Here is a 23,100-nt window from a genome sequence, read left to right on the forward strand (position 1 = left end):
GCCAATGTTGCTTAACTTCGGAGATCTCATGGCATCCGGTGTTTCAACAGGGCTACGGCCGTTGGCTCCATACTAGAAAAACGTACAATTAAGCAATTTCCTCAATTGTGCCGAAAAGTGAAGGGCTAAAGGGCCAGGAAAGGTTTAAAATTGTGAGTCATGGACATCTTTAAAAAATTAAAAGTACAAATTTTGAAAATCCTCTCCGGACTAAATGCGGTTTCGGATAAACCGTCTAAAATCGCTTGTTTTCTTACTCGTTTACTGTTTGATTCAAATCCCAACCAAATTATCTTATGTACATAATTCTTTCTGTATCGCGTTCGTCGGTTCAATACCCTCACGCAAATTTTTGATTTTTGAAAAATATCCTCATCGAATGTAGTTATAAGGGCTTAAGTGAAACTCTCCATTGTCTCATACTAGCTATCGTAGTGGTAGGAAAAGGCAAACTGCTAATGTAATCGACCTGATAACGATGATTAAGAAAAGGATTGTAATATTTAGTAACAAGTAAAAAAGTCCGCCTCTGTGGTGTAGTGGTTAGCGTGATTACCTGCCACCCCCGGAGGTCCGGGTTCGATTCCCGGCTCTGCCACGAAATTTGAAAAGTGGTACGAGGGCTGGAACGGGGTCCACTCAGCCTCGGGAGGTCAACTGAGTCGAGGTGGGTTCGATTCCCACCTCAGCCATCCTGGAAGTGGTTTTCCGTGGTTTCCCACTTCTCCTCCAGGCGAATGCCGGGATGGTACCTAACTTAAGGCCACGGCCGCTTCCTTCCCTCTTCCTTGCCTATCCCATCCGATCTTCCCATCCCTCCACAAGGCCCCTGTTCAACATAGCAGGTGAGGCCGCCTGGGCGAGGTACTGGTCATTCTCCCCAGTTGTATCCCACGACCAAGAGTCTGAAGCTCCAGGACACTGCCCTTGAGGCGGTAGAGGTGGGATCCCTCGCTGAGTCCGAGGGAAAAACCGAACCTGGAGGGTAAACAGATGATGATGATGATGATGATGAACAAATAAAAAATATATTCTCGTATTTTTTATATTTGTTTTCCTAAAATTCGTTGCTCATATCCCTAGGGTGTTTCCAACACTGAGTTGCTTGCCTGTAGGGCTAGAACTGTGGAGATTTTCATAACGCCGTAACATATAAACAGAAAGACGAAGCGTCGTATATTAATCTGAACCTAACATAGGCTATTATTTGTATTTTTCGGGAAAAGTATCGGGTTAATATTTAAATAAATCATTTTGAAAGGCATTTATATACGGATAATCCACCCTGGGTATGAATAACCCGTGGTGTAGGGGTACCGTGCCTGCCTCTCACCCGGAGGCCCCGGGTTCGATTCCCGGCCAGGTCAGGGACTTTTACCTGGACCTGAGGGCTGGTTCGAGGTCCACTCAGCCTACGTGATTAGAATTGAGGAGCTGTCTGACGGTGAGATAGCGGCCCCGGTCTAGAAAGCCAAGAATAACGGCCGAGAGGATTCGTCGTGCTGACCACACGACACCTCGTAATCTGCAGGCCTTCGGGCTGAGCAGCTGTCGCTTGGTAGACCAAGGCCCTTCAAGGGCTGTAGTGCCATGGGGTTTGGTTTGGTTTGGTTTTGGGTATGAATAACTTTCAAGCCACATTTTTTCTTCACTACTCACTTCACGTTATAAGATTGTTTATAATTATTGTGTTCTGTGAGATGGAAAGTATGACTTGGAGGTGACTGTACGAGCCGTGTATCGAACAGCGAGCGCATGCCAAGACTGCCGATATGATATGTTGTGTATACCTTACGCCGCCTTTCAAGAATGTCAGGAATTTTTATATGACGTCAAAGTTGCGTGCCGACAGACTGTGTAAACATATTTAATCATCGTGTTAAAGAAAATCTGACATCGAGCTGGGGTGGGTAAGAACAACAGCAGGTGGTATTTCATCTTTAACAACTGTGATTCACCACAGGTTGTCTCGCTGGGTTTCGTGTTGCTTTATTTGCGCAAGATTCTCCAGTTTCAAGTTTCCTAACGCACCTCTGTTGGTGGCGGTAGTGATTAAGAGTTTAAGGCAGCCAAACCCTCTTAAGACTAACTACACATCTGTGTCAAAAGTAGAGTTTTCACTTCTGGATCTCAATATTTTCGGTTTGAATCCAGCAGAGGTAGAGAAAAGTCCATTCTGCATTCGATGTTTTAAGGATAACTGGATGTGAGAATTTAAACATTTCATTTGACTTCATACAAAGTCGGGATACTTAACAGTAAACTGCGGATGTTTAGGCAGTAATAGGTTAGAATGCAAACTAATTTGGTTATTAGGAAGTGTCCCCTATCCGATTCATCCGTTATGTAGCAAGAGTAACTTAAATTCTAGGGGTTCTGATGGCCTCTACCCCTAAAGTTTATGCAAGACGCATAACATAGCCGTTGTGTATTCAGTTAGTTTGTATTCTTACTCTGCTTATCGCGAATTCAGTTTCTAATATTTTAGTTAAATGTCATTGAGTTAAAGTTCACGTCATTTTTAAATCAAGAAATATCGGTACTTTACTAACAATTCACTCTACGGAAATATTTCGAGGTACATATTATTCACAAGTACACTGACTGACAGAGCAAATGCAACACCAAGAAGGAGTGGTCAGAACTTTATGCCAATTGCAGGGTAGACTGACGTCACTGAGGTATGCTCATGATGTGAAATGCGCCGCTGTGCTGCGCACGTAGCGAACGATAAATGGGACACGGCGTTGGCGAATGGCCCACTTCATACCGTGATTTCTCAGCCGACAGTCATTGTAGAACGTGTTGTCGTGTGCCACAGGACACGTGTATAGCTACGAATGCCAGGCCGCCGTCAACGGAGGCATTTCCAGCAGACAGACGACTTTACGAGGGGTATGGTGATCGGGCTGAGAAGGGCAGGTTGGTCGCTTCGTCAAATCGCAGCCGATACCCATAGGGATGTGTCCACGGTGCAGCGCCTGTGGCGAAGATGGTTGGCGCAGGGACATGTGGCACGTGACACGTGCGAGGGGTCCAGGCGCAGCCCGAGTGACGTCAGCACGCGAGGATCGGCGCATCCGCCGCCAAGCGGTGGCAGCCCCGCACGCCACGTCAACCGCCATTCTTCAGCATGTGCAAGACACCCTGGCTGTTCCAATATCGACCAGAACAATTTCCCGTCGATTGGTTGAAGGAGGCCTGCACTCCCGGCGTCCGCTCAGAAGACTACCATTGACTCCACAGCATAGACGTGCACGCCTGGCATGGTGCCGGGCTAGAGCGACTTGGATGAGGGAATGGCGGAACGTCGTGTTCTCCGATGAGTCACGCTTCTGTTCTGTCAGTGATAGTCACCGCAGACGAGTGTGGCGTCGGCGTGGAGAAAGGTCAAATCCGGCAGTAACTGTGGAGCGCCCTACCGCTAGACAACGCGGCATCATGGTTTGGGGCGCTATTACGTATGATTCCACGTCACCTCTAGTGCGTATTCAAGGCACGTTAAATGCCCACCGCTACGTGCAGCATGTGCTGCGGCCGGTGGCACTCCCGTACCTTCAGGGGCTGCCCAATGCTCTGTTTCAGCAGGATAATGCACGCCCACACACTGCTCGCACTCCCAACAGGCTCTACGAGGTGTACAGATGCTTCCGTGGCCAGCGTACTCTCCGGATCTCTCACCAATCGAACACGTGTGGGATCTCATTGGACCCCGTTTGCAAACTCTGCCCCAGCCTCGTACGGACGACCAACTGTGGCAAATGGTTGACAGAGAATGGAGAACCATCCCTCAGGACACCATCCGCATTCTTATTGACTCTGTACCTCGGCGTGTTTCTGCGTGCATCGCCGCTCGCGGTGGTCCTACATCCTACTGAGTCGATGCCGTGCGCATTGTGTAACCTGCATATCGGTTTGAAATAAACATCAATTATTCATCCGTGCCGTCTCTGTTTTTTCCCCAACTTTCATCCCTTTCGAACCACTCCTCCTTGGTGTTGCATTGTCACTGTCAGTCAGTGTATTTCATGAAGCAATGACAAATTTTAGAGCTTGTACCAGCATCTACAAGAAATATTTTGAGCCTACTCATTTTCCCAGGGTTATTCTCGCATAGTGGCACGGTCCACTTTTCGGCACATCTTTCTCCATTTAGACAGATCCAAGGCATCTTCCGGGGTTGTGTTGATATACATGATGTCGTCCTTGATGCGATCCACCCACGGAGTTTTAGTCCACCACGCGGTCGCTGGCCTTCAGACTCTCTTAGATGCAAACGACGTGTCAGTACCGTATAATTCTGCCCTCCTGTATTTAATTTACATTTGTTGTGACTCCCAGTCGTTGTCGCTCTACTGCTTCTATTAAATTACAACCATGATTAGTGTAATATTTCATTAATAGAGTCTTATCCAGGGCGATCAGGAATGCTTTACCCCAGCCTGCGGTGTTTCCCCCATGGGCAAGGGCGCCCTCGTATTCCGCGTGCGGGTCGAAGTAGTAGCTGGAAGCTAAACCATACAAAAGGCAACGCGAACAAATTTAAGTTCACTACTAGAGCTCGAATGTTCAGGCAGTGATAAGGTAGAATTGTCAACTGATTTATCGAGTAAAAAGTGTCGTTTATCCTGATCTTCCGCAATGTAACGGGAGTAACATAACATTTGAAGAATCTAAGAAGCGGGCCCCTAGAGTTTATGCAACCACCAACGCAGGAGTCTTGACCGGTCTAGCTTATACTTCTTACTCACTTCACAAAATTTGCATTCTAACCTGTTAATGCATAAACATCCGGGCCTTATCCTTTAGTTATAAAATTATGAAATGAGCTCTTGACACTGCATGCCTTCCTTCTTCACACATTTTTAGCACCTCGTTTGGAAATTATTCATCACTCTCTGTATTTCACGTTGAGGAAATCTGGCAGTTTCCTGACGAATAGTATGTTGTAGTTCTTGTATTGGGTGCGGTTTTATCTTGAGCAAAGCAATATTTAATTTACCTCAGACATAATAATTGCAGGCGGATAAATTGGGGGAACCGAGGAGGCCATAAATGTCTTCTGAAATAACTTTGTTCTGTCGAATCACTTTGTGAATTTCTCTCAAGGAAATATTCTCAGGGTGAACAGAGGTAGATTAATGTTGAAGATATGAAAATCACGTCCCCTGTTGGTTAATTCTATGCAAAAAAGGGATAGTAGAGTATTGACAGATGTAACAACATCAATCGTATTCCCAAAAGAAATGTGTCCTAAGATTCCTTCACCACTGATGGCAAACCAACCGATATTTTCATTATGGAGGAACACTTCGTGTACGAAGTCAGGTCTAACAGCACCCAAGTAACGATTGTTTTATATATACACACAATCATTGAGATGGAACTAGGCCTCTTCCATTGTACACATTTTACAGGCCCCACTCACAAAATGTACACCTACGTATAGTATCAACTGGTCGAAAAGTATGCGCCACAATAATTAATACGGCTTTAAGTGAAATAATTAGTAGTAGTAGTAGCATTATATTCGGCGGCCCGTGGTGTAGGGGTAGCGGGCCTGCCTCTTACCCGGAGGCCGCGGGTTCGATTCCCGAACAGGTCAGGGTTTTTACCTGTACCTGAGGGCTGGTTCGAGGTCCACTCAGCCTACGTGATTAGAATTGAGGACCTATCTGACGGTGAGATAGCGAAGATTAACGGCCGTGAGGGTTCGTCGTGCTGACCACACGACACCTCGTAATCTGCAGGCTTTCGGGCTGAGCAGCGGTCACATGGAAGGCCAAGTCCCTTCAAGGGCTGTAGTCCCTTGGGGTTTGGTTTTAGTAGTATTTATTCACTCATTACGTTATTAACATATTTACAGGACTCTGTTTCTTATTTACATAACTCTTCTAATAACATCAGTGCTTGAAAAAAATCTTGTAACTAATTCTTACATATACTGTATTACAGAAGTAGTCTTATTATTAATATATCAGTACTTAAAATAAATTGAAATTGTAACTATCTCTTTCATATGATATACTACGGGTAATTTCACACAGTAAATATATTATTATTATTATTATTATTATTATTATTATTATTATTATTATTATTATTATTATTATTATTATTAATGGTACATAACAAAATCACACCAACCTCAACAGAGTCGAGTCAGGACATCATTAAAATACCACGTGAGGTGAAATCTTGTGTGTGGTAGGTTAGAATGTTAATTATATAGAGAGAAATATATTTTAAAATGATGCCTGAAGTATGAGTATGGGTATGAGCGAATGATAGGTATGATCAACAGCACTTGGTGGAGCATCGAATAGAAATCGAATATGATGACATGATGCGTATTTTCACTCAGTTATTTCTTCACGGGTTTCCAATTTAGTACCTTTTGCACAGAACCATATTATGTTATTCCCACATTTTGTGCAAGACGTCAAGGTGATTTTTAGGAGAATTATCCAAACGATTACCAATGTCAGTTAGTGTTTCTTCGTTGAGAACCCTATACTCCTTTTGTGGTTTTAAGGCTGTATACTTCCAATGTTCATAACAATCGTGGGCTGGCTGCAGCCCTACAGCCTTGCCATTAAACCCCGTGATTTCCATCTCTAGGGACAGTCTAAGAAGCACCTGTGTGGTAAACTATTCGACGACTGTAAGGCCCTTCACTGTCCCGTCACGACGTGGTTTCAGCGACTGAACACAATTTCTACAATGCAATCTGGAGATAGTTGGTTCGAGCCCCACTGTTGTCCAACTTGAAGATCTTTCCTTGGTTTGCCATTTTCCCACCACAGATTCTGGGGCTATATCTCAAGTGCACGTCCGACTGCTTCCCACTCCAATGCCTTTCCTATCCTATCGTCTCTATATGACCTATACATTTCGGTGCGACGTAAAGCAGTTTGTAAAAAATTTGGCTACCATGCCGGCATCATTGGAAAAGAAGTGCTTGTACAAGAATGGTGAGTATGCTGAACAGTAATGAGTATCAATGCCCTTCTGCTGTTTATCTGCCTCTAATTTTTTTTAAATCTACAACCTTTCCTTTATTACTAAGACCACGTAGTATGGGCAATGCTGCCCCTGTTTATTCTTGGGTATCTGTTACTCAGTTTCGGTTCTCTTTTGGAGCGGTTATCAATATTATTGTGAAGCAATGGAGAAGCCCACAACGGGGCCACTGTTTATGAATACTTAGTGTGAAGCCAAACGTTAGACCAAATATAGCACATAAAAAAGGATAAAAGGTGGTATAAGGGACGATAAAATGTAAGACCTCCCAGGCCTCGTAAACTTATTACCGCCAGAGTGGGAAGAAGACGTGCGTTGTCCAACGGACATCGGGTACGAGGAATGAAGGCGAGGATGATGGTAACAATAAATGGAAGTAAAACTAGCCTCACTCAGCCTCGGGAGGTCAACTGAGTACAAGGAGGGGGGGGGGGTTCGCTTCTGTCCTCAGTCATCCTCGAAGTGGCCTTCGGTAGTTTTCCACTTCTCTTCCCGGTAAATGCCGGGATGGTACCTAACTCTAGGCCAGGGCCACTTCCTTCTCGCTTCTTGCCTATCCCTTCCAATCTTCCGATGCCCCACAAGGACCCTGTTTGGTATAGAAGCTCAGGCTGCCTGGGAGAGGTACTTGTTCCTCTCCCCAGTTGTATTCCCCCGACCCAAAGTCTTACCCTTCAGCACACTACCCTTGGGGCGTTAGAGGTGAGATCCCTCGCTAAGACCGAAGGAAAACTAATCCTGGAGGTTAAACGGGGCGGATTAATTAATTAATTAAGAAAGAAAGAAAGATGAAATGTCTGTTGAAAAATGTTTTGCAAACTTTGAGCATTTTCTGAGTTTTTCTAAACAAGGTTGTGAGAAATAGTGGCATAAGTTGTTTTGATATAACTTCCAAATGGAAAGACTTAGCGCACTGCGGTTCCTTGGGATCTGCTCCGTAGGCGAAATAGGTTATTGTGCAATTATTATTATACCGGGAGTACACCTTCTCCGGCTAGTTAAACTGCGCGCCTTCTCTAAGGCCATCTATGCTAACGGACTTGAACTGGTAAACGTCCAAAGATTTTGTCGTCTGCCGTTAGATGGCTGGACCATCGATTTGTAATTACTTGTAAAAGTAATGTTTATTTTGGAGTTGGCAAATCTGGTTCTGAGGATTTTTTATCTACGGAAGTTGTCAACACATCAGCTGGTTCCTTCTCGATTGTAATCTACCTATAAGATACTTGGAAATATGTTCTCTAGCCAATTAAAACCGGGGATGTGTGAAGGAATCCGGCCTATCAGCAGAGTGTTCTGGAAGCTTTCCCTTATGGTACTATAAAGGCAGGGCAATTTAGGGCCGTCTTGTCTGAATTGCTCGAGTGCTTGCGAATACAGCCTGACCTAGGAGGCAGGGGCGAGGCCTGCTTGAGGAAGGACCAGCGGCACGAGGTAATGACAGAATTTACCTAGATATATGATAGCTACTGCGGGTAGTTTGAAGGGAAGGTGTCAACATCTTTTCTTTTAATGTCATTTTGTGAACTGGTGGTTTCAATATAGAATTTTCGGCGAAGTCTGAGGTCTTTGGTTCTATTTCATGCTGAGAATTATGTAATGTAAGGCAACAAGGAGTAATGACCCCCTGTTCTCTCCCATTCAAACTCCCATTGGGTGACTAAGCTTTTAAAACTTCAAAATTTCGTAAATCTTGTCTTGGCCTTTAATGTTTCTCCGTCACACCTTATAGTATTGGATTAGCTTCTGTGTCATTGGGCCATAAGCCCACTTAGGGTTTAAACAATTTTTATAAAGAGTGTACGTGTTTCGACTCCTTGCCTTTTGTTCATGGCCGGTTATTTGCAACCGTTTCTTTAATATTAAGGCCACGTAGTATGGGCAATGCTGCCCCTGTTCACTAGGTGCTATTCTTAGGGTATCTCCTTCTCAGTTTCGGTTCCCTTTTGGAACGGTTTTCAATCTTATTGTGAAGCAACGGATAAGCCCACAGCGGGGCCACTGTGTATGAATACTTTAATGTGAGGCCAAACGATAGACCGTCTGGCGGAATTTTAGTGCTCCATAAGAAACCGATGACTCTGCGAGGCTAGACTTTGGCATATCTGGAGCACAGACTCCTGTGTAAAGTTTATACCTGATGTTCGGACTTCTGAGTCACCGATATTGTTAGAGCTGACTAGCTCATTAAGAACTTGTTTTATTGCTTGTTATTCATTCAGATTTTCTATCCAACAATAAAGAGGAAGGAAAGAACTAAAATTTCCAAATTTGGTATATTAAAAGTTGCTCTAAGTAATTCCTTGTCCAGCCATTCAACCCAGTCCCTTCCTAATTCTCTGTGAACCACGGCATCCCCGCAAAAATTATTATTATATGTGAATAATCCCATTATGACTGTACAAAGTACTTAGAGGTGTGAATTTGCCTTCGTTCGAGCCCATATTTCTTTAATTATTTTACTGCAGGCTTCCTTTCTCCCTTCAGACGAGGTTGTTCCAGTCTTCTTCTTTGGTCTTTCCTCTTGGTGAACTTGCCATTTTTGGATCTGGATCTAAAGATTACTCTGTTTTGGACATTTTCTTGTGTAACTCCTGCCTGTTCCAAATCGGTTTTGATTTCGCCAATACATTTCATTGTGTCTGTTTTGGCTTTGCTCCTGTTTTCAAAGAATTCGACAATTTGTTTGGTATGTCTGTCTGTCTGGATTCATTATTTTAATATGTCCGCAGAATCTTACCCTGCGTTTTACAATTTCACTGTGAATATTTGTGTGTTGTTTGATTTCATCTCTGACTCCAAGTTGGTATTATCAGTCGGTGAGTTTTGGGTCTAGAATTTTTCTTACGATTTTGCGTTCCTTTTTCTCAATATTAACGTTATCTGTCTTCCTGTTCAAATAACGTTTCTGGTCCATAAAGGCATTCTGGTTCAATTTACGTGATGAATTGTGTCAAGACAGACGTTGTAAGATTCTCATGACACGTGTATAACCTATTACAGGCAGACAACTTTATCGTGTTGTGGAAGCACCTGTGTTTTTTGTTGGTTGTAACTTCCTGATATTCTCGTACGACTTCATTAAAACTTCTTGGAGGTATGGATTGTTCGTCCTCTTTTTTTCTTCTATATACAGAAGAACACAATTTCTTTTCAAATGGATTCTGCGACTCGTTTGCTTATTAAGACTTGATAGAGAGCGTTCGACATTAAAGATACACTCTGATTACACTATATTGCATTATGGTACGAAGTCTATTTATTTCCAGGTCAGATGACAGGGCCGATTGGACGTAATGAATAAGTAAACAAGGTACAAAGAAACTCTCGTATCAGAGGCCAGGTATTTTGTGACTCATGTTTTAGTTACGAGACAAGTTAATTTCGAATAATGTTCACCGAGTTTTAAATTGATGTTTAACAAGGTGAGATTTTGGAGAGATTCCAGTAATGGCATTTCGAACAGGTATAACGTTCTTTTCCCCTATACGTTTATACAGGATTTTTTCCTTCATATCGATTTTTTTCGTCGCATCTGCTTCGCCAGTACGTCGCTCCGCCCGCCTGGTCTTGACTGAACACTGCAAGTCACTTGCGACTGCTCACTACGTCATCGCTACGTCATTACAACGTCATCTTCTGTCAACCTCCTAAGGACTTTTCATGCTTCTAGTACGTTCCACACTCGCCCTATAAATTGTGAGACCTTACCACCTACGAATCAGTCAAGTTTCGATAGTGGTGTGGAATAAGCGCAGCCAGCTCCTCAGCGTGTTTTCACACGCAGTATTTTCCAACTTTTGAGCTCGGCTCAAACTACGTGGCGTTCAGTGAGCAAGAATGTTTATGCATGGAACTTTGGTTTCCACATCCCATCATGCTTCAGCTTCTTACTACCACTACTAAAATGTTTTCATTCCTCCCTGAAGGGGGAGGCGGGCCACTTAGAAGGTGACCGTCCCTCAGACCGGGAGATTTATATCGGAGAAAGAGCTGTGCGAAGAAGGTGAGAGGGATGCGGCCGTGGCCTATACTTGGAACTGTCCCGGCTTTGAATATTTTAAAAATAAATTTACCGGGGTGAGTGGCTCAGGCGGTTGAGTTGCTGGCCTTCTGAATCCAACTTGGCAGCTTCAATCCTGGCTCAGTCCAGTGGTATTCAAAGGTGCTCAAATACGTCAGCCTCTTGTCGGTAGATTTACTGGCACGTAGAAGGACTCCTGCGGAACAAAATTCTCGCACCTCGGCTTCTCCAAAAACCGTCAAAGTAGTTAGTGCGACGCAAAGCAAATAATATTATTAAAACTAAGTTTTCAATCCACACCCTCACGGAGTGGGCTGGGCTAATTACAGGGTAACAGCTTCTCTATGGTCAAGAGATGCGGGCTGGTTTAGGAGGTGAATATATGATATGCTGCGTTTGTTACTTTATTGATTTTTTATAACAAAGTAGAACAAAGAACAGATATTCACTACACAATGGTTTCTGGTCGGTCAATTCAATTCAGTTGAGAGGTTTTCATTCCCCTCCTCGAGGGGGATTAGTAGGTGACACCTTCTCTCTGATGAAGAGATTCGGTGGGTTTGGGGGTTTGTAGGAGTGGGGTGATGGGTTGTGTGGTTTGACTTGGTAGAGCTTACCTCTTATAGCTTTATTTCCTTTAACTGATTACAATTTATATTATACAGTTGATATTAGTATTGTCTAGATGAGAGGTACATTAACTAGTTAACAATGCGCTGTACAGAGTTCATTTCAATATTATACAATAAAACATGTACAAGAGTTACTAGTTTACAAAAGCTGGGCTAGAGCACATTATATTCTATTAGTTTCTACTGCAAAACTAATACACAATATTATTTACAATGTCGTCATACAGAGTTCATTTCTTTTACAATAACAACAGGTGTTACTCCATACTGCTTCAAATGAATACAAAATTAATAGTTATTTCGTTAGAGTGTAGAAAATAAATAAATAAATCCACAAATCATACATATTTGGTTGCAATAAAAATGAAATGGCGTAGGCTATGGCTTTTATTGCCGGGAGTGTCCAAGGACATTTTCGGCTCACCAAGTGCAGTTCTTTTGATTTGAATCCCGTAGTCCACCTACGCGTCGTGATGAGGATGAAATGATGATGAAGACGACACATATACCCGGCCCCTGTGGCAGTGAAATTAACCAATGACGGTTAAAATTCCCGAACCTGCCTGGAATCGAACACGCAATCCCTCTGTCCAAAGGCCAGCACATTAACCAATTAGCCATGAAGCCGGACTCTTGGTCGCAATGAAGTTATATGGGTTGTTGTTTAACAGTTTTCATTCCTCGCCCTGCGAGGGTGAGGCGGGCTACCTAAAGGGTTATGTCCCTTCTCTGGCAAGGAGACGCGGGGAGTGGGGAAGATGTACGGATAGAGGGAGATGGATGACGTAGGTGTGAGTGTTTGTGGATTTTACTTTATTTATTTCGGATTTGTCTTCCATGGAGGGGTTTTACATTGATTTCTATATATACTTATTACAAAGTATAAATTCTGTTTGTTTACTTATTTTAGGCATTCGAACAAAGTTACAAACACACATGCATGTTTTATTAATAAGCATTGGGCTTGTGTTGTCTACTTTACATTTTGATTCGGTAATTGTACATGTTTCTTATTATGTACATTTGTTTACTGTTTTATACACTGGGCATGTATACTTACGTATATACAAATTATTTTTTATATAGAGAGCACGGTGATTTCCATTTTCTTCTTTGCCTCGCACTTAAACTCGTATAAGTTATACTTGTGGATCGAGTGCGAGAGTCTTATTTCTCACATAATGGACTGTACAGATAGAAACACAGTGAGGACAGGTGTTTAAAAATTTGAGAACTTCTTACTTCGCCGATTTAAAAATGAACTTTTCATCTGTAGCAGGTACTTTCCCATCATTTTAAGATTTTCTTCGCAGCACGCTTCCCGTATTTCCTATTCTTGTCTGGATTTCCCTCTCTTTACCCACTTAGTATTCTAATAATTTTCAGGTCTTTTACCTCTTGTTATTATCCGGATCCATGGCTAAATTGTTAGTGTGTGGCCCCCGGTTCGATTCCCGGCAGGGTCGGGAATTTTAACCATCATTGGTCAGTTTCTCTGGCACGGAGGCTGGGTGTACGTGTCGTCTTCTTCATCACTTCATCCTCATCATGACGCGCTGGTTGCCTAAGGTCGTCAAATGGAATGACCTGTACCTGGCGAGCCGAACATGTCCTCAGACACACCCGGCACAAAAATCCATACGCCATTTCATTTCATTACCTCTTGCTATTGCAATTTATTTGTATATTCTATATCTACTGGAAGATTGGCATGCGTTACCTTCTTGCTTGCGGCTGATATTCAACATGGTTATCCTGGCAACACGTCTTTTCTGGCCCTCTTTACTATGATTATATATTTTCTGATATTTTCAAAAATCCACAGTTCTAGCCCTTCAGGCAAACAACGCAATGATGAAAACATCCTAGAGATATGAGCTACGAATTTTAGGTAAATGAAATATAATAAATAATGAGATATAGGAATATATTCTTTATTTATTCCTAAAAATTACAATCCTTTTCTTAATCATCGTTATCCCGTCCATTAGATTAGCAGCTTGCCTTTTTCTAGCACTATGAGCGCTGGTGTGAGTCAATGCAAAGTTTCACTTAAGCCCTTATAACAACATTCGATGTGAACATAAACAAAATGGAAAATGCCTGAGGGTATTGAACCAAAGACCACATTACAGAAAGAATTACGTAAATAAGTTAATTTGGCTAGGATTTGAATCAAAGAGAAAATGAGTAAATAAACAAACAAGTTTAGGCTCCTTTGCCGGAATTGCATTTAGGCCGGAAACATTTCCGAAATTCGTTTTTCTAGTTTGACAGAGCTATCCAAGAGTCACAACTTGAAACCTTTCCGGGACCATTAGGCCTCAACTTAAAGCACAGTTGAGGAAATTGCTTAATTTTACGTTTTTGTACTTTTTACAGTTTTCTTACTTTGTCTGCCAAGAAATTGATTTCATAGTTAGTATATATTATCATCAACATTTTTTTAAATTCACAATTTCGATTTACCTCATGTACTTACCATGGAACCTCTGAATTCCCACCCGCTATTGACAGCTATTATTACTACGTTTTTATAATACATACTATCATTGAAAATCTGCCGTCGCACAAGGTATGGCAGTTCAACATAACTAAATATACAAGTATTTACTTGGTAACACAGTACTTTCATGCTTCGTTTAGTTGGGATTTTCATATTTTTAAGTTGGAGACCCCTCTATCATTTTGGGCTGATCAGAATTTCTGACCTGCAGACGGTGTGTTCGAACAAATCTCTGCCCCACATTACTTGAACCTGCTTAAATATGTCAACCTCGTGTATCAAATTTATCGTTTCGTAAAAGCACTCCTGCTGACATAATTTCCGGCACCTCAGAGTCTCCGAGAGCCTTTCGTTAGTTAGTGGGAAGTAAAGAATAATAACATTGTTTTTATTATTATACTATGATTCTTTGGAATTTTCAGCTTTATTGTCTTTATCATCGATTCCTATAATAAAAGTCTCATAATTTCGTCCTCATCAGGCCAATAATCACCCTCCATGAACATATCCTCAGGAAAAATCGGTCTTTAACCAAAATTTGCTTAATAGTACAACGTTTTCCTCTTAGACACTGTCCAGCAGATTTCTAATTGTGACAATGAAGGCTGAGAGCGTAAGGGGCTGGCTAGGCTACAATGGTGGCGGAAGGCGACAATATGTGCGAGGCCAACAGCTAACAAATCAGTACCACCAGACAATAGTAGAGGCTCACGAGAAGGAAGCCTCTTGGACGAAGTTGAAAACTGGCTAATAATGGAGCAGACACCCAGGATCATCTGGAAGTGGAAACCACGATAATCTTCCACTCGTCTACATAGAGAGTGGAACAAGAAACTAGTCGGTCAGTCTCCAGTCAGTCGTGAGCGAGTCACGAGACGATCATGAGCGTAAATCAGTGTGTTTGCGAGAAGGAAGAGGTCTTCATTATGGGTAGTGTGGACGAACTGCGTACTAAACTGCTATGTGATCAAGGCCGCATTGTGTGTGACCGTGTTGGAGAGCACGATTTCGTCATGGCAGAGGGTTGTATGTTCGATTACGTGCATGAGTACAGACAGTGTCCAGTAGAAATATCTAATATATTTGAACTCATAAACAATTGTAAATAGTAAATTGAAATCTATTCGATAGGCAAAAGAGCATGGAGCACACTACCTCTCTCAGGTGTAATTTTATTTTTGAGGATCTTTTCAAGTGTCGTGCTTTGTCTCCTGAACCTCAGTGATCCCTCTGTAGAGTAGCTCTGTGTCTTCAACCATCCTGAAGAGATCGTTCGCTTTGCTTATATCCATCCATGTTTTAATACTGTACATACATGAGATCCATGTTAGTCTAATGCAGAGTTTCCCTGTTATTTTCCGTTTCAGGTTTAGTTTGAAAAGGTGGTATTTTTCTTTTCATAATATATGGTCAAAATAATTCCTTCAGGCTAGCAACCCGTCGGAAGGACATTTGATTGCTTTCAAGTCTTGCAAAAAGTAAAATGCAAGACCGTAACGGGTCACATGGCCCAATACTTGGAAGGAAGATGATGATGATGGTCAAAATAAGCAATTTTTCAGCATTTCCGATCAAAATTCCTTTTCTTCTTTTCCGGTCTGTGTGAGAAATTCTTCATTTGTCAATATGTCAGGCCAAGTAGTGCGCAGCAGTCAGCGATTAACCCACATTTGAAATTGCTCTGAGTCGATTTAGAGAGCTCTTTTCTACTGTCCAGCTCTCTGCCCCATACAGAAGATACGACCAGATGTAACATCGGACCAAATATTGACACAACTTCTTACAGATCAGTCTTCTCGTTCTTGCTCCTTAGATTTGACTTTCGATTTCCACTTCAGCATCCGCCATGCGATATTGAAGATCTTCAATAAGAAAGGTATTTCGGTGAGTGACATTCGACACTTGGACCAGCTTTCTCTATAAACTATTCAAGATCAAGGTCATACCGATTGTGACTTACCACGTAAATTTGAAACGGGATCACCTCACCTTGAGTGACCAGTAAGAGATCGAAAAGGTGAAGTCCACATACATAAGAAGAGGAAAAGTAACGTCACAATACTTCTTTGAGAATACCCCCCTACATTGAAAGAATCAGAAAATAGTGTCTTGTGTCACCACTGAACCGGAAAGTGATGAAATCAATAAATCAATAAATCATTCGTAAAACTGTGCATAGCAATATGAATAAAGCTGTACTAACGTCAAATGTAGAGTTCCAGGTTCCAGCTTTGGCTATCATCTTCGAGTCTTCGCTGTCCTAATGCAGTTATATTCTAATTACTATCAAAACTACTTGCACGGAGTGAGGTAGCGAGGCGCCAAGGAGAGAATTTCTACCATCTCTCTGCCATACAGCCCACTTCCTGTCGTCGTCGTCATGGCTACACGAGAAAGGAAGCAGAAAGGGCCACAGGATATTATTGTGAAAAGTAATCGGACATAATAATGCTGCTGCACCAGACTGGGTCTCTGTATATCGTTGGCTCCCAACCTCAAAGGCAGTGGCTAGGTAAATTCTCCTGAAATATGTTCAATGGACAGTTTATATTAGTATTTTCTGCATGAGAGGTACATTAACTAGTTAACAGAGTTCATTATAGGAAGGGGAGTTAGGGATTGGAATAACTTACCAAGGGAGATGTTCAATAAATTTCCAATTTCTTTGAAATCATTTCGGAAAAGGCTAGGAAAGCAACAGATAGGGAATCTGCCACCTGGGCGACTGCCCTAAATGCAGATCAGTATTGATTGATTGATTACAATATTCTACAATACAATATATATTAATTCTTTATTTATTTATTATCCACGAAGAAGCCCTACTTTATCTAGCATATCAGGGCTGTAGGTTAAAACTAGCTACCTTAAATCTTACAAACATTTAATATTTATTTATTTATTTATTTATTTATTTATTTATTTATTTATTTATTTATTTATTTATTTATTTATTTATTTATTTATTTATTTATTTATTTATTATATGCAGCCTATGGAGGGCCATTTTACACTAACAATAATAATAAGTTTAAATACGTATGAAAGATAACAAAGATATAAACAACAATATTAAGTAACAACAATAAATTAACAATTTTAACAATAACAATGTAACAACAATGACAACGGTAACTGGCAAGTGTCGGTTACTGAAATTAGGAAGAAGAAAGGTTGAGGGTTGGAGGGAAGGAAGAAAGTGAAAACCTGGGGAGGACTTAGAGGAATCTTCTAATTTTTTGTTTGAAGGATGCGAAAGGTGTGAATATGTCAAAATCGGGTAGTAAGTTACCAAGAGTAGGGAGACGGTAGAAGATAGAGCGTTGTTGTTAAGTTAGGCGCGGATGGGACACATGATGGGTGCGCCGGTTGCGTGTAGGGCGGTGAGGAACGTGAATAGGGAAGTACGCCGGAAGAGAATTACATTTGGTGTAGCCATTGATTATTTTGTGAAGGTAACATAGATTAGAGAACTGTAAACGGCTTCTCAGCTCAAGTATACCCAGACAGTTCATAATGTCAGATTTAGTTTAGTTCTTAAAAAAAGGATTGCGAGTCTTAACAATGAAAGTGAAAAAAGTTAAAAATACTATTTAGTTGAGATATGTTTGTGACAGCAGATGAGGACCAAATGGGGGAACAAAAGTCAATAATGGGGAGAGCATACGAGACAAAGTATAATTTTAAGGCGTCAATATCATTAATTTCAGTAAACCTGTAAAGAATGCCTAGAGTACGCATAGCACGGGATTTTATGGAGTGAATGTCAGCAGCCAAGGTGAGTTTACAGTCTATTATAACGCTTAGGTCTCTTACCTGAGAAGCCGATAGCAATGTATTTCCCTGGATGGTATATGCAGTGTTCATTCTTTGCTTTAGCAATGAAAAGGAGATTGTATTGCACTTCTTAACATTGGGGGAAAGATTCCATTTCTTAAACCAGTCACCACACGACTTGATAACAGTCTGTAATTCATCACAGTCATCAGGCATAGACACTTCTCTTAGGATTTTCAGGTCGTCAGTGTACAATAGGAGGGAACACTGACTATTTTGGGTGCAAAGAATTATGTCATCTATATAGAGAACAAGGAGTAGGGGTCCCAGGATACTGCCCTGAGATACACCTGATAACACAGGTAACTATGATCAGGCAGACTCAGGGAGTACCACTCTTTGTTTTCTGCCGGAGAGGAAACTTGTTATCAATGACAAGACGGGCCCATGGAAATTAAATCTGGTGGCGACCTTATGAAGAAGAAGTGCATGATCCACTGAGTCGAATGCCTTGGCCATATCTATATAGATTACATCTAACTGAGATTTATTTTCCATTGATGTATTGATGAGGTGATTGAGAACAGTGAGGTTAGTGAGGCATGATTTTCAGAGAGTGAATCCGTGTTGCTCTTCAGAGAGGTACGACTGTGTGAAAAAGAGGAGTCGGCGGTGGATTATTCTTTCAAGGAGAGAGGATAGTATTGGAACGATAGATATTGGGCGGTATGACGAGATATCATGTTTGTTGCCAGATTTGAAAATAGGTGTGATATCAGCTTGTTTCCAGCTGTCGGGGAATGTACCAGTAGCCATACACAGGTTTAAGATTGTAGATAACGGTGCACAGAGAGATGCAGAAGTATTTTTGAGGAATATAGGGCTAATATCATTGGGCCCGGTGGAGCGGTTTGTTGGGAGACTACTGAGAATATTTTGAACTTCGTTAGGGGTCGTTGATATTTGCGACAGAGAGTAACTGCAAACACTATTGATCTGTGATAGTTCTGTGAGAGGTGCAGGAGGGGTAAAGGTGGAGTGAAAGTACTCATTGAATTTTTGAGACCTTAATTCAGTTCGGACATCATCACTATGTATTTCAAGATTCAGTGGTATCCGGGGGTGACTTTCTACGTGATGAAATGAGGGTCCGGAATTTTGTAGGGTTGTTTTAAAGGTTTACAGTTATAGAAGTGATGTGCCGGTTGTAGTCATTTTTAAGATGCGATTTTGAAATTTTCCTGAGGTTCTGAAAAGTATTATAGTATTATACGTGTGTGAATTTGGGATGGACTTCCAGACTGAGCACGCATGGGTTTTGTTCTTTAGTAGCAATTTAGTTTCGGCACTCAGCCAGGGAGGATGATTGTGTGTTCTGGGTTTGGAGAAAGGTATATTCTGTTTAATGGTAGTAAATATTAAATCCTCAAACAGAGAAACCGCACTGTTGACGTCACGCTCAGCTGATAACCAGCACCAAGGGAGGGATGACAAGTCCTGGTTGACGGCTAGCCAGTCCATTTTACTCCATAGAGGAAATGTTTTCCTCGTAGCAGGTGGGAAGTCTTTATATTGATCAATTTTTTGAAGTGAGTGATTACACACACAAATTAACTAAACTGGAAGGAAAGAAAAGCAGAAGCAAAAGCAGTTCTTAATATTTTTAAATATGCATAAACTTAAAAAATTTATACAGGCAGCAGATCTTGTGAAATATCCTAAAAATAGGTTTGACTAACATTACTGTACAACAATTTAACTGTTGTTACAAAATGTATCCAGCTTTTCTTAAGAATGGGCAATCAAAAATAAGATGAGTTGCAGTTTTTTCATCTCCACAAGCACATCTGTTATTACTACTAATTTTGAATTTATATAAATTAAATTTAAATTTTCCGTGACCCGGAAGAAACTGAGTGCTGGTGAAGTTTGGTTTCAATAAAGTGCAGTCCAAGCGATCCTGTACTAGTTTTAATATTGTTATTCAGAGAACACGATTTTTCTGGCCCTGTTTATTATAACTGTAAATTTTCTGGTCTTTCCATTCAAAAATACACACTTCTAGCCCTTCAAGCAAGCAACTCAATTTTGAACACATCCTACGGATATGAGTTAAGAATTTTAGGTAAATTAAATATAAGAATATATTCTTTATTTATTACTAAAAATTATTGACAGCTATTATTAGCGCATGTTTATAATACCTACTATCTTTTACAATATACCGTGACACAAGGTATAAAAGTGTCAACATAACATACAAGTTCCGTAACTACAGATAACAAGTTACATTACGTTTGCTAATACAGAAGTGGCAACATTTCCAAAAAGAAAACGCAACTAAATGTATAACTGGTTACTCGATAAGAGCTGAAGAATCACCCACCAATTTCGAAACGAAATTTGTCTATTGTTTCCAGTGGCATAATATAAGAATAGAATGTATAGGGGATTGATAATTTGAGCCCAAATGTTAAGCCATTAATATGTTAGAATGAAAAATTATTTGTTGAGTAGAGAATCATGGTATTTATTTTACTTCTTGTTTTTCAATAATATTAAAATCCGGTTGCTTGGCCGATTGGTCAGCGTAGATGATTTCGGGTCAAATGGCCCCGGGTTTGAATTCCCGCAGAGTCGGAGGTTCTAAGCTTATATGGTTAATTCTCTTGGTTCGAGGACTGGGTGTTTGTGCTCTCCCTACCATCCCTGCAAATCACACATCACACTATCGTCCACTACAATAACATGAAGTTCCCCTACACGACTGACAACGTCCACCCTCGTTGGAGGTCTGCCTTACGAGGGCTGCATCAGGCTGGCAACACGAAAAAAAATAATATTCAAAAACAATCCCTAGTTAACTATTAACTGATTACCCTACTGAAGTAATGCACTAAACCCCTAAAGATCGCTACAGGATATGAAAAACCTTGGAGTATTAAAAAATAAAGATTTCTGCCGTTCCATACACTAAAAATGTTACAGAACTATCGTATTACATCAGATAGGATACCAAAAGACGTTCTGATGCTGTTGTTTAATTCTGTAGTATTACTATGCACATTTACCTTCCCGTGTGAGTGAGTGTTACTTCCAGTCCCTTGGACGCATTTTCAGAAGAGAACTTGGAGAAGACCATTTTGCAAGTCAAAGTTGAAGACAGTAGACCACAGAGAATAAATTCAAGTAGATGTTGAGATCAGGCGAAGAAAATCACTGGCCAACCTCTTCAGATATGTTAAGGAAAGCTGAAAACCGCTCTGGATAAAGATATTTTGTCAAGGCTGCAACTCAGAAAGTACAGAGTTATGAGGTCGCGATGCTCAGCAATGAGCAAAATGACTAATGATGATGACTATGCCCAAAAAACCATAAAATGACAAAAGCAAGACGATGCAGCATTTCGTAAAAAGACACGCCATGGACAGTTTGTTCCTACTTCATTGACTACCATTAAATATTTTAGTATTAAAGGGAGATTTATGTATGTTGTGATGCTGAGACGGATTAGGACTTGTTTCTTATTGTTTTCATTAATCAAGAACGAAAGTTAGAGGTTCGAAGGCGATCAGATACCGCCCTAGTTCTAATGAGGAGAATCGCAATGGATATTACTAACGCAATTACTCCACCCAACTTGTTGGGAATAGATCGTAAAATTGCATATGCGAAAAGGTAATAGCACCTGCTAAAACAGGTAAGGAGAGGAGGAAAATAAATGTATGGAATAGATGTTTTACAATTTTGAGAATTTTAAAACAAAAAGTGTTCTATTATATATTGAAGATTTGTAATATTGATGCTAAAATAGTTCGTACACTGAATCTGACAATGAACTTGCTTCAATAAGTGACAGTAATATGCAAGAGTTGGAAGTAAATCGTGACAAAGTGTAGAACTGGGTATAAACATTGATGATATTTGAAATATTGATTTGCCTTTGCAAATAAAGTTCGGTATAAGAACTCATACACGTCAAATAATGCACAGGCCAATGGTAGCAAACGAGAGAAGGAAGGGAGCAGTCTCAGGGGAACAGGCGGAAGAAGAAGCGGAGGTGAAAGATCTTTCGAGTTATAGAGAAAAACGCAAACCATTCCTCTCATTTACAACACATCAGTACGCTGGAAATCAAGGTAATGCTCATTATATTGAGCATCTCCGAACGTTTTGTACTTAATATTTTTTAGAAATCATTACATAATTTCCAAATCTAGAAATGTTTTTGAACATTCTATATATGTTTATGTATTTGGTAGTTATTTAAAACTACCTGATATAACAATATAGAAACTTAACAGTGTGATTGTGCAGCTTGTTATGATATCAGTGATATTCTTCTAGCTTAATAATTAGCTATATTAAAACAGTTTCAGTTATATTTTGCTTTCTACCTAATTTCTCCCTAGCTGCACCGAAAGTACTATGTGGCAGTCCTATGGTTAAAATGCTATGCCCCTTACGTCCATGCAACCCTTTAAGCAGAAGTATTGTGGGGCGAAGTCTACACTTGCTCGTGATTGAAATCGAACCTCTTATTACAGAAAAAGCTGCTCCTTGCTAGTAAAATTTTAGTTCTCTAGAAATTATCCAACGGCCATAGCCGTGTTGAAACACCGGATCCCGTGAGATCTCGGAAAGTTAAGCAACATTGGGCGTGGTCGAGAAGTGGATGGGTTGCCACGGGCTGTTGGTGGGGGTAAGGGAATGGAGGAGCGGAAAGGAACCGGCCACCCTACCGTACGTAAACTCCGGATCAGGCACACCTCTGCGGAGTTTCAGACTTGCCTTCGGGCAGAACACACCCTCACCTATAGAAATTACGACTTCAGTAATGGTACCCATCCTCTCTAAGCCAGTAGTTTTATAATTTTGAAGTGCAGAACGAGATATATGACTAGCTAATCCTGGCGCAGTCACTGTTTTCAAGCAGCTCTATAATCCATGGCGAAGTTGGTATAGAACAGTTGAAATCAGCAGCCCGGAAGTGTCGTCTACAGAAGTGACTCCTTTATGTCTCCCTGTCAACACTTCATTGTCTGTGTTATCTTCCCTCCCTACCTGTTGTGTTTCTGTTGAGAGATACCGTACAGTCACGTCTCGTCACAAAGTGACCACCTTACGTACAGCCCCGC

Source organism: Anabrus simplex, chromosome 11 (genome assembly GCF_040414725.1).
Source record: "Anabrus simplex isolate iqAnaSimp1 chromosome 11, ASM4041472v1, whole genome shotgun sequence".
NCBI classification, from domain to species: domain Eukaryota; kingdom Metazoa; phylum Arthropoda; class Insecta; order Orthoptera; family Tettigoniidae; genus Anabrus; species Anabrus simplex.